Source organism: Dendropsophus ebraccatus, chromosome 13 (assembly GCF_027789765.1).
Source record: "Dendropsophus ebraccatus isolate aDenEbr1 chromosome 13, aDenEbr1.pat, whole genome shotgun sequence".
NCBI lineage: Eukaryota > Metazoa > Chordata > Amphibia > Anura > Hylidae > Dendropsophus > Dendropsophus ebraccatus.
Window position 1 is genome coordinate 10,939,415 of NC_091466.1, and position 13,483 is coordinate 10,952,897.

The 13,483-nt window shown below is 44.8% G+C and overlaps 1 protein-coding gene across 5 annotated transcripts in view; it reads left to right on the forward strand.

Annotated features, from left to right (window-relative positions):
• Positions 1 to 2,270: 2,270 nt before the first annotated feature.
• MEF2D (myocyte enhancer factor 2D) overlaps positions 2,271 to 13,483 on the forward strand; it is a 144,961-nt gene continuing 133,748 nt past the window's right edge. For 4 of the 5 annotated variants that reach the window (XM_069950688.1, XM_069950693.1, XM_069950692.1 and 1 more), the window contains exon 1: positions 2,271 to 2,361. The gene's annotated coding sequence lies outside the window, so the exon portion shown is untranslated. Of the gene's footprint in view, positions 2,362 to 3,114; positions 3,134 to 13,483 lie in introns of those variants that run through there. The other variant, XM_069950690.1, reaches the window with a different exon arrangement.

Genomic DNA, 13,483 nt, shown 5'->3' on the forward strand with positions numbered 1-13,483 from the left:
GGTGCAGGATGATGACACTTGGGGTACACGATAATGATACTTGGGGTAGAGGATAGTGACACGGGGTACAGGATAGTGACACTTGGGGTACAGGATAATGATACTTGGGGTGCAGGATGATGACACTTGCGGTACAGGATAATGATACTTGGGGTACAGGATGATGACACTTGCGGTACAGGATAATGATACTTGGGGTACAGGATGATGACACTTGGGGTACACGATAGTGACACTTGGGGTACAGGATAATGACACTTGGGGTACAGGATAGTGACACTTGGGGTACAGGATAATGATACTTGGGGTACAGGATGATGACACTTGGGGTACAGGATAATGACACTTGGGGTACAGGATAATGACACTTGGGGTACAGGATACTGATACTTGGGGTACAGGATAATGACACTTGGGGTACAGGATAATGACACTTAGAGTAGAGGACGGGACCATTATCAGCCATATTGTGTCTAGAGCCTCCATCCCTCTACATCTGTCACACCTTTGGCCCTATGTAACATTGTCTGGGGCCCCTCAAATGATCACACAATTTGGGCAGAAGTAGCTAGCTTTTCCTCCTAGTATATAAGTACCACCACCATACACACACACATATATATATATACAGTGGTGCCTTGGATTACGAGCATAATTCGTTCCGGGACTGTGCTTGTAATCCAAATCCACTCTTATACCAAAGCAAATTTTCCCATAAGAAATCATTGAAATGTAGACAATTGGTTCCACACCCCAAAAATCATTTTATAATCATTATAGCAGCAGTGTGTATAGCTGAGTGTGAGTGCAGGCACATTATAGCAGCAGTGTGTATAGCTGAGTGTGAGTGCAAGCACATTATAGCAGCAGTGTGTATAGCTGAGTGTGAGTGCAAGCACATTATAGCAGCAGTGTGTATAGCTGAGTGTGAGTGCAAGCACATTATAGCAGCAGTGTGTATAGCTGAGTGTGAGTGCAAGCACATTATAGCAGCAGTGTGTATAGCTGAGTGTGAGTGCAAGCACATTATAGCAGCAGTGTGTATAGCTGAGTGTGAGTGCAAGCACATTATAGCAGCAGTGTGTATAGCTGAGTGTGAGTGCAAGCACATTATAGCAGCAGTGTGTATAGCTGAGTGTGAGTGCAAGCACATTATAGCAGCAGTGTGTATAGCTGAGTGTGAGTGCAGGAACATTATAGCAGGAATGGAGAGGATGGGAAACACACGGGCTGACAGAGACTGCAGGGAGTAGAAGGAATGAGCAGGGCAGATGTGGACACAGTATAGCAGCGCTTTCTGTCCGGGGAGAGAGGGGTTACAGCTATAAAGAGATTACCCCCACAGTCCTGTCCCCTGATGTAAGCCCCAGCCTGAAGTGGATCTGCTATAAACTGGAAGGTGAGGGAGACGTACAGGGCTGTAGACCCCGCTATGCAGACCATGCCCCTCCCCCACTCCCCCTCCCACCCAATACCAGGAGCTCTTACACCAAAGCAATGCTCTTACACCAAGTCACAATTTTGAAAAACTGTGCGCTCTTCTTGCAAAACGCTCTTAAACCAAGTTACTCTTCAACCAAGGTACCACTGTATATATATATATATATATATATATATATATATATATATATATATACACTATATTAGAGCACACCTGTCTCCATTCTCTCCCTGGGCATGATGGGAATTGTAGTTTTGCAGCAGCTGGGGGTCTCACATGTTGGGGGACATTTCCTTCAGATTACCCCCCAACCCCAGAGTGGGAGGAGCATTACAGGGACTTTTTTGAAGACCCGTGTTACGCTCCGCCCCTCAGACCCTCCACAAGTCTCCGATCATATTTTCTGTCAGGCTGATCCACACGGCCGCTGGATATCACCTGGCGACCTACACAGGATATTACAAAGCTTCCGGCGGTGAAGGGGTTAAGGCGGAGGGATTCACAGTAACACGCCTCAACCTAACCTCCTCCTCAGCCTAACCTGAGCCGTGTGCGCGCCCCCCGGTCCCGCCCCCCCCAATTCTCATTGGCCGGCTGTCATCTCTCCCAGCGCTCTGATTGGCTTCCGTCATTGCCTGTCATCGCGCTCGGTGTCAGTGCAGCAGCACATACAGTATAGCTTTTTTTTTTTTTTTTTTTTTTTTTTGCTGGGTGAAAATTGTTAGATTGTAGCAGAGGGTGGTGGGGGAGAGCACGGGAGGAAGCAGGCGGCTCAGGACCGGGGGGGGCTGCCAGCTGAACTACTGGTGATTTTTGGGGGGGGGTGGGAAGCAGAAGATCCTGAGACTCCCCTCCAGGAGGACAAGGGAGGGGAGAAGCCCTCAGGAGCCGGGGGACAGCAGCAAGGGAGCTCCTCTGTGGTGAGTAGTGCACCTTCTGTTTACTTTCTGGACACATGGAGGGGCTCTGCCTCTCCTCCTAGGGGGGTGGGGGTGGGATGTCTGTAGGCCTCTCCAGCCCTGCAGGGGTTAATGTCGAAAATCAGTGCCCCCCTCCCTGCCCATGTGCCAAGTAAATATAGGTCAGGTGGAGCGCTGCCATACTTACCCTACTAGGAGGGGGGCACTTACTTATCCCTCCGAATCACCGCTTGTGCCCCTTTAAGTGCAGGCTGGTGAGTGAAGGGTGTATAAATAAGGGGGGGGGGGGGGGGGGGGGGGGTCAGCACCACCGCTGTGTTTACGTTGACATCTGGACGTTGCAATGATCATCCCCAGCGGTGGTGGGTTATAATCCCACCATAGAGGCCCTGTGTGATTGGTTCCTATAGGGGGGCACTTACTTTCTATGCAGGGTCAGGGGGTGGTATGTAGGGGTCGTAGTGACTCTTCTTATCCGTACCATGTGCATGGCGGGGGGATGTGTGAGGGGGTCAGTAGTCAGGGGGGCTGCTCCTGGGCTGTTGTTGTATGGTGTGTACTTAGCTCTATTGACAATGGAGGACTTTAGCCGCAGGGTCAGGCCCGTGTCACTATTAGCTGCCACTCTATGCGGCGGGTCCCATGGTGCCCCGGGTTCTCCCGTCTGTGTCATCTTATACTGCGCTGTATAGTTCTGTTCTTATTACTATGAGTGTAAATTGTATTGGTGCACAGTGCTGAGTGTGCGACACTAATGGAGCCAGGATGGGAGGTGAGTGCTGAACGGACATCAGGACCGCTACATCTATCTATCTATCTATCTATCTATCTATCTATCTATCTATCTATCTATCTATCTATCTATCTTCTATCTATCTATCTCCTATCTATCTCCTATCTATCTATCTATCTATCTATCTATCTATCTATCTATCTATCTCCTATCTATCTATCTCCTATCTATCTATCTATCTATCTATCTATCTATCTATCTATCTATCTATCTGTCTCATCGACCTGCCTTATAGCTGTCTATCTGTATCTAATCTATGTATCTAAACCATGTATTCTACCTATCATTGGTCTTATCTAGCTTTCTGTCTTCTGTGTATGTTATGTTTCTTTCTCTCTCTTTTTCTTTGTTTATCTCTTCACTACTGTATGTCTCTCTCTCTCTCTCTTTCTCTCTCTGTCTCTCTCTCTCTGTTTCCCTCTCTCTTTCGCTCCATTGAGGCTCACAATCTAAATTGACCTCTTGCTCTGTCTCTGGAGTGTGGGAGGAAGCACAGGGAGAGGGTATAGACTCCATACAGATGTGACCTCTGCGGGATGTGACCCCAGGATCCCAGGGCTCAGGCTTCACAACTAATCAGTAATCTGGCTATTATGATCCAGCAATAATGTCATCATCCGGCATGTATTATGTCATAGTGACTGTGCCTATCACTCTATGGGGGCTCTTCTTACAGACATGGGACTACTCTATGGGGGCTCTTATAGACATGGGGCTTCTCTATGGGGGCTCCTCGTACAGACACGGGACTACTCTATGGGGGCTACTCTTACAGACACGGGACTACTCTATGGAGGCTCCTCTTACAGACACGGGACTACTCTATGGGGGCTCCTCTTACAGACATGGGACTACTCTATGGGGGCTCCTCTTACAGACATGGGGCTACTCTATGGGGGCTACTCTTACAGACATGGGACTACTCTATGGGGGCTCCTCTTACAGACATGGGACTACTCTATGGGGGCTCTTATAGACATGGGGCTTCTCTATGGGGGCTCCTCTTACAGACATGGGGCTTCTCTATGGGGGCTTTTATAGACATGGGGCTTCTCTATGGGGGCTCTTCTTACAGACATGGGACTACTCTATGGGGGCTCCTCTTACAGACATGGGACTACTCTATGGGGGCTCCTCTTACAGACATGGGACTACTCTATGGGGGCTCCTCTTACAGACATGGGACTACTCTATGGGGGCTCTTATAGACATGGGGCTTCTCTATGGGGGCTCCTCTTACAGACATGGGGCTTCTCTATGGGGGCTCTTCTTACAGACATGGGACTACTCTATGGGGGCTCTTCTTACAAACATGAGGCTACTACAGAACTAGCTGGGTCTCGTACATGGCAGCGCAAAGATCAAGAGATCCTGTCCCTGGTATATGACTTATTCCAGGTAATTTATGTGAAGCCATATTCTTCTGCTTTCAGCCCCACGCCTGCTATCTAGTTTATGTGGGAAAGGTCACAAGCCGCTTTGTCACATATACAACTTCAGGGGTGATTGATGGAGGTTTCTTCTGGTTGAGGGTCATAAATTCTGTTTGCACACCATTCGCCACATTTCCTATATGTTTCTACTTGAACTTGCTATACAGGAGCCCATAGGAGAGAGTCTGGTCTGATCTGCCAGAAAAAAATGTCGTCTATGTAGCGTACATCTCTCCAGGAGAGACCTGTAAAGGGGGGCTTTTACCTGGAGAGGTTTTCTAGAAGATCTCTGCCATGTCCCATCATAACTGAGCAGGTGGGAACCTAACAAATATATTGGAGTAATTTCCCTTTAAAAGGCTTATCACCGCTTGGTAAGGTTGCTGCTTAAAGGGGAAGTCCATGATGTAGGATGATAGCTTTGATGAATTCTTTGAGCTTAGGCCCACCGCCTTTACTTTCTAGAATTGTAGAGCACCCAAGCTCTTTAAGACTTCCTGAAAAGATGGATAAAATGTAGAGTCTAAGACAGTTGTTGGAGGACCCCTTTAGACGCTACGTATGTTGCCAACATTAGCTGTAGAAAAATAATCACCTGTTTCTTTAAAACCTGCGGCTCTGCTTCATCCCGCCTATGGTTGGTAAGAGTCGGCGGTTCAGTAATGGCTTCTATATTACCTTTTATAAGTGCTGCCTTCTCCGGCCACGGGCGCACTTTTTTTTTTTACTTATTTACAGCTAAGTGATTTCGTCTTCTCTGTAATCCCATTGTAGAAATTGCCTTTAAATCAATCACGTGTCAGCACTGGGAAACTTCCTTTTTTCCTGTTCCCAGCATTCCTTCACATCCCAGCATCCCTTGCAGCTTCAGCATCCTAATGGAACCGAGTCATAAACAACCAAGGACGGAGCTTGTTGACAAGGATTACGCCCGCCCCCCCCCCCCTTCCCCGTATTAAAGGACCTTGGGAAACGAGAGAAGGGTCAATATTCCGCTCGGCGGGTCGATATACACACATATCATGGAATACCAGTTTGATGGGCTCCTTAGGTTGTTCCCGTTAACCCTTGCATGACCAGGCGGCATCGCTCTCACACACCCAGACCTCATAATATACTCACATCAGTGCCGTCCCCGGGGGCTTACAATCTAATTTCCCATCCTCATAAACATTCTGGAAACGCTTTGTTACCATAGATGCACCAGTTATCGACCCGCGTTAATGAACTCTTAGCGTATCCATAGGCAGCCGCTGTATTCTCGAGCCCTCGTTAGGTAACATGACAATAGTTGGTTCCCCAAATCGGCCTCCCTTGAAGAGCTGGGTGGTTGTCAGGTCTGCCGATCGCTGACAGACCTGACCAAGGCTCAGTGATTATGTCCTAAAAGCTCTTAAAGGGGTAGTTCACAAAGTGACCTACCCTTTTTAAAGGAGGATTTTTGACATCAGCAGAAAAGTTTGATGACGTCACCACAAGTTAAAGGGGTTATCCAGCATTAGTAAAACATGGCCACTTTCTTGCAGAGACAGCACCACTCTCTTGTCTCCAGCTTATGTGGGGTTTTGAAACTTTTCTAACACTGGAGAACCGCTTTAAGGTGTACCTGTCGTTTAAAAAAAAAAAACTTTAGACCTGTCATAGAGACCTGTCATAGACCTGTCAAAAGTTCTGATTGACTCTTTTTTTCAAAGTCAGAGCAGGAATGGACTGTGCTGCAGCGCGTCTTCTTCCGGCTCGTTGCCCTGATCGTTACATCTGTGAACACTGAGACCCGGACTGATCAAAACCTATGACTGGTCTCTATGACGTGTCTCTATGATGTGTCTCTATGACATTTCAAACGTTTTTTAAAACAACAGATACACTTTAAACATTATACGTCATCACACAGTCTGAAGGAAGTAGCTCGCTTCTCCTAGGCCCGATAATCTGCTGCTGTTAGGGCACTGCCTGAAAATCAGTAATAATTCTGTATGGTGCCAATTAAATAAGTCCCTGGGTAAGGATCTATGACATCACATCACAACACTATACTATACACCATATTACAGTATACACCATACTATACACAACACTATACTATACTATACTATACACCACACTACACACAACACTATACAATACACCATACTATACTATATACAACACTATATTATACACAACACTACACACAACACTATACTATACTGTAAACCACACTATACACAATACTATACACCACACTACACTATGCACAACACTGTACTATACTGTACTATGTACAACACTATACTATACTACACTATATTATACTATACACACTTGAACCATGTCAGAAGGGAGCAGTCATCTTCTCTTAGGCAAACATGTAATCTACATCTGTTAGAAAGGGGCAATGGCGAAATAATCCCTTGAGCTCTTTGGTAAGACTCTGTGACATCACACAGCTTTGATGACATCACTAGAAGTAAAATGCCACACAAGGTTGCCCCGTGTCAGAAGGCCCCATAATATGGTCTTGTTAGAAGCGGGGTATAGTGCTAGAAAATTGCCCCTTTCCATCTGTGGCAACTTTATATGATGCTAGTTCTGTGCGCCTCATGGAGAAGGGTCTGTGACATCACTACAGAGATCTGATGATGTCACTACAAGTTAAATACTATTCATTATCAACCCATGTCGTAAGACCCTATAATCTACATCCACAGCTGCCTATGGGCCGAACCTTCAGTATGGTGATCTATGACATCACCATACTGCTCTGATGACATCACTACAAGTAAAACTATATGCGATTGACCGGTACCAGTAGTCCCTATAATCTGCCGGAAAGGGGTGATCGAGCATTGGGCTCTCCCTATCAGTCCAAAACTAATAATTTTTACAGCATAGGGCCTTATTCCACGGGACGATTATCGTTCAGATAATCGTTAAATCGGAATGAAGCGGTAATTGTTCAGTTGAATAGCAGTTAACGATTAAACGACGAACGAGAAATCTTTAATCGCTTAATGAGACTATTTTTATCGTTGCTCGTTCGCAAATCGTTCGCATTGAATAAGATGTCGTTCGGTTGTCGGCAGTAGTGACAAACGCAATAGTGACAACAAGATGACCGCAAGAATGATCATAGGTAACGATCATCGTTCCGTGTAATTGGGTGAACGATTTCAGGTCGTGCGGAATAGCAGTCGTTTGAGATCGTTTATCGTTAACGATTATCTGAACGATAATCGTCTTGTGGAAAAGGGCCCTTAGCTGTGTGAACTCTTACACAACGTGTTAATTGCCACCCCACACGCTAGTCGCTACGAGCTCCACCCCACCCCGTTTCATTCAACCTGAGATATTCTGAATATTGTCCGGTCTGACGCTGACTGCTGCAAGGGTTAACTCTAAGCTCCCAAATTCCCAGTCTGAGGTTCTCAGTCGAGCCGAACACCCATGGGTGCAGAGCGATCGCCCCTGGGAAAACGCAACCTGGCATTGTTGATGAAAAGGATTCACTGTGCTCATAATTAATAGAGAGAGAAAAAAAAATACAAATTTGCAATTAGGTCTGCGATACCCCGTCATTACTGTTAACATGGTGACTGTGACTGCTGCCGGTGACGCCGAGTGCCAATTAGGTGTTTAATTTTATTTTCTAATCAGAACACGTCGACGAAGACTTAGGAGAAAGAAAAAAAAAACCTGATGTGTTGACTCATATAATTACATCTTATAGGTTGGGGATTCCTGGGCACAATTGCGAGATAATTATACGGGTAATATCCTGAGATTTTAAGATATGGCGAGCGTCTGTGGTGCCGAGTGTTATGGGGGGCGTGTATATTTATGTTTGGGTTAGACTCCGATATGGACACTTACCTTCTCCATCGTGGAGACTGATGGAACATTACAGGGCTCATTGGTCTGATGATGGCACCTTACAATCTTATATATACTGTACGTCGTCTATATACCAGGATTCCTATATATGGTGGGCATCTGTGGTGCGGAGGGCTATGGGGGGGTGTATATTTATGGTTTGGTTAGACTCCGATATGGACACTTACCTTCTCCGGAACATTACAAGCCTCATTGGTCTGATGATGGCACCTTACAATCTGTACATCGTCTATATACCGGTACTTCTATATATGGTGAGCATCTGTGATGTGAAGGGCAATGGGGGGGGGGGGGGTGTATATTTATGGTTGTATTAGACTTGGATTAGGACACTTAACTTTTCCATCATGGAGATTGATATAACATTACAAGGCTCAATGGTCTGATGATGGCACCTTACAATCTGTACATCGTCTATATACCCGGACTTTTATATATGGTGAGTATGTGTGATGTGGAGGGCTATGGGGGGCGTGTATATTTATGGTTGTATTAGACTTGGATTAGGACACTTAACTTCTCCATATAACATAACAAGGCTCTTTGGTCTAATGATGCTACCTTGCAATTTTTAAATTGTCTGTATACAGGGACACCTTTTTACTGATATGGGGCAAGGAGCCAATCCAGACCTCTCTTCCCATCTGCCCTCCCATCAAATCCACCTCACTGGAGTACAGCCGTGTGTTTTTATTCACCTCCATGTATGTGTGATCTACCTCCGCAGATAGAGAGTATATATAGATATGTATGTGTTAGAGAGTATATATAGATATGTATGTGTTAGAAGGGTACTTTGTGACTCTTAGCGATGAGCTGACGGTAAGTGTTTACTTTCCCTTTAGCACCCCCGCAGGTGATAGAAAACATTACACATTTAAACAATGTTTAGGACAGGACAGGTCCTCCAGGGTGAGAGACACTCTTTATAGTCTCTATATAACTCTTTAAAGAGATGAGGGCCATGAGCAGAGAATTTCATATTGGTGCATATGGGAATGTTTTTTGTAAACTTAACAACACCTTTAAATTTGTGGTCGTATTTCCTTTTAGCCACTGGTGGTGCTGTGTTGTAACATCCTAAACCTGACCCTCACATTTCTCAAAGGGTGGTCGTATAGAAAGGACCTTAGGAAGGTGCTGGGGCAGGTAGATAACCTTCGCTCCCCTGTAAGGTCCATATTCTTTATACTTTTAGGATCTTTTTGAACGTGAAGCAGAAGCAGAGCACCAGGGGGTGGTGGTGGGGGCAATCTCCTCTGGGACCCTTCTCGGTTACCAAGATACAGTTTCCCGAAGGTCATATTCTCTGGATATTGTTGCCTAGAGATATTGCTATTGGGTGGCGATGTCTCCACAGCCAGTTAGGTTATTACAGTCGGAAATGGCTGCTGTCAGAATAACATTGGAAAGTGGGTCAAAATTATATATAAAAAAATAAAATTAAAAAATTATATATATATATATACACATACACACACACAATCCTGACCAAAGTAACATTTCTTAAATCCATAATCAGATCTGTATCAAGTCTTTGGATGGTGAATAATTGTAAATTACCAGACGTGCAACTATATATTTTCTGTTGAATGTGGGGGGTGTGGCTACCTCCTGTTGGCTTGCACTCCACCCATGTCCCAAGGCTACTATAAAAGAGATCATTTGGCTCCTATCTGCCCAGTTGTAGGCTTATTTAGCCCAGGAGAGGCCATTGCTAGTGTGGACACCTTAACGTGGCGACATGGTACACTCTGTTTGATCAAGTAGTTTGCTAAGATCCTCACTTTTTCAAAAAAATGTTTTTTATATTTTAATATCTATAGAGCGGGTGTTTACCGTGTGTACGCTAGGAGGAGTATATACGGTAAGCCCTTGCACCTGTCCGTTGCTGTTGCACCTTCTGTTTTTTGTCTGTACTTAAGCCACAAGCAGCGTGCAACCTGCAGTGTGAACAGAGTCATAGATGTGCTGCCAAATTTCCCTTTTTTTTTTCTATATATATGAGTTCCATCCTGTATTATACTCCAGAGCTGCACTGCTGGTGGGGTCACTGTACATACATTACATTACATTACTGATCCTGAGTTACTGTACATCCTGTATTATACTTCACAGCTGTACTCACTATTCTGCTGTTGGGGTCACTATGTACATTCATTACATTACTGATCCTGAGTTCCATCCTGTATTATACCCCAGAGCTGCGCTCACTATTCTGCTGGTGGGGTCACTGTGTACATACATTACTGATCCTGAGTTACATCCTGTATTATATTCCAGAGCTGCACTCACTATTCTGCTGGTGGGGTCACTGTGTACATGCATTACATTACTGATCCTGGGTTATATGCTGTATTATATTCCAGAGCTGCACTCACTATTCTGCTGGTGGGGTCACTGTGTATGTACATTACATTACTTATCACATCCTTCAGAGCTGTATTCACAATTCTCCTAGTTGTCAGTAGAAAGTGATAACAAATTTACCTGTTTTTGTAATGCAGTGTGAATCAGATGACTGCACAATACATACACAGGAATTTGAGGAAATTTCAGCTCTGAAGCCTGCAGACTGATGAATGCAGCTGCGCAGTATGATACAGACTGTAATGCGCGATCTGTATGCGATCAGTAATGTAATGGGTGTACACAGTGACCTCACCAGCAGAATAGTGAGCGCAGCTCTGGAGTATAATACAGGATGTAACTCAGGATCAGTAATGTAATGTATGTACACAGTGACCCCACCAGCAGAATAGTGAGTGCAGCTCTGGAGTATAATACAGGATGTAACTCAGGATCAGTAATGTAATGTATGTACACATTGACCCCACCAGCAGAATAGTGAGTGCAGCTCTGGAGTATATTACAAGATGTAACTCAGGATCAGTACAGGATAAGTAATGTATGTACACAGTGATCCTACCAGCAGAATAGTGAGTGCAGCTCTGGAGTATAATACAGGATGTAACTCAGGATCAGTAATGTAATGTATGTACACATTGACCCCACCAGCAGAATAGTGAGTGCAGCTCTGGAGTATATTACAGGATGCCACTCAGGATCAGTACAGGATAAGTAATGTATGTACACAGTGATCCTACCAGCAGAATAGTGAGTGCAGCTCTGGAGTATAATACAGGATGCCACTCAGGATCAGTAATGTAATGTATGTACACAGTGACCCCAACAGCAGAATAGCGAGTGCAGCTCTGGGGTATAATACAGAATGGATCAGTACAGGTAACTTTGGTGTCTGAGACCAGAGCTCTCTTCTTTGCTGTCATACTAATCTATGGATGTGGGTGATGCGGGGCCCTTGTGATGGCTTTACACCTCCCTGAAATGAGCAGCAGAAGGGAGAGATCTATTTTTGGCCGGTGAAAGTGGAAAGTCAGTCCCACTGAGGAGGAAAGCGGTGACTGCAGCCTTTTATTAAGCCCCGGCCTTCAGGCTAGCTACAGGCATAGCTAATCCTGCAGGAGCGGGCGCGGGCACCATACAATACCATAGGCTTCATTATATTAATTGTCCCTGAAATAATTGCCTCCCCGCGAGTTTTTCTCTTTTCTCTCGGATCTCCTCTATCTGGGTCACGGCACCCACTACTAATAAGAAGTAATTGTGTCTCACCATGGGATTCGATTGGCTAATGGAAAGCTATCGTTCCTGGCTATCGGTCCTGAGTTATATCTGTCACTGGGAAAGCTGGGTAACAACCAATATGGCTCTTGGTTTACCCCTACAGGAGACTCAGAAAGCTGGGTGACAAGCATTATGGAACTTGGTTTACCATACAGTAGACTCAGAAAGCTGGGTGACAACCCATTTGGCGCTTAGTTTGCCATACAGGAGACTCGAAAAGCTGGGTGACAACCAATATGGAGCTTGGTTTACCATAAAGGAGATTAAGAAAGCTGGGTGACAACCAATATGGTGCTTAGTTTACCATACAGGAGACTCAGAAAGCTGGGTGACAGCCAATATGGAGCTTGGTTTACCATACAGTAGACTCGGAAAGCTGGGTGACAGCCAATATGGAGGTTGGTTTACCATACAGTAGACTTAGAAAGCTGGGTGACAACCAATATGGAGCTTGGTTTACCATACAGTAGACTTAGAAAGCTGGGTGACAACCAATATGGCGCTTGGTTTACCATACAGTAGACTTAGAAAGCTGGGTGACAACCAATATGGCGCTTGGATTACCATACAGGAGACTCAGAAAGCTGGGGGAAACCCTTGTGATATCATCATCTAGCTTTGTAAAATTTCGATGGGATCTGCAGCTCCTCAGGGACAATGAATAAATCACTGTGTGACTAGGCAGACTTGCCATTCAGGGTTCTGGAAAAGCTGAGGAATATTATGGTATATAATATTTATTATTAGTTTTTAGGTCACTTGTCTCCAATAAATTATTATATACAATGAAAAATCTGGGACTAATTATCCCTTTAAGTGACCTACAACAACCAATCAGAATCCAGAGCTTAGCTTAGATTGGTTGCCGTGGGTAACATGACCTCCTATATAAAACTGAAGCCATGGCAACCAATCAGATGGCTGTTCTGATCTCATAGCCTGCATTGTTGAAATGAAAGCAGTGATCCCATTGGTTGCTATGGGTAACATTGTCTTATATATAACCTATTGCAGAGAGTAGCCATGGCAACCAGTCAGACTGCAGATTTCATGTTTGTGAAAATGAAAGCAATGACCTGATTGGTTGATATACACCATTGTTTTGACTGTTTGGGGTTAAGGCCTCCATTTTCTTTTATACCTAGGGACCATCCTAGAGTTATTGGAGCCCATATGAATATACTGTACATACACATAAATATCGGATCTTCTTAACCGTGTAGTAGTCTATGGTTGTCACCAAGGAGCTGCACCCTGTGTTGTCAAGCAATATTAAGTCTTAAAGGGGTATTACAGTATCAAGTTATTAAAGAGTTAGGGAGTCAGGGGAAGTCGTCTTTGTTTTTTTATGGTCATGTGAGGGACGCGTACGCAC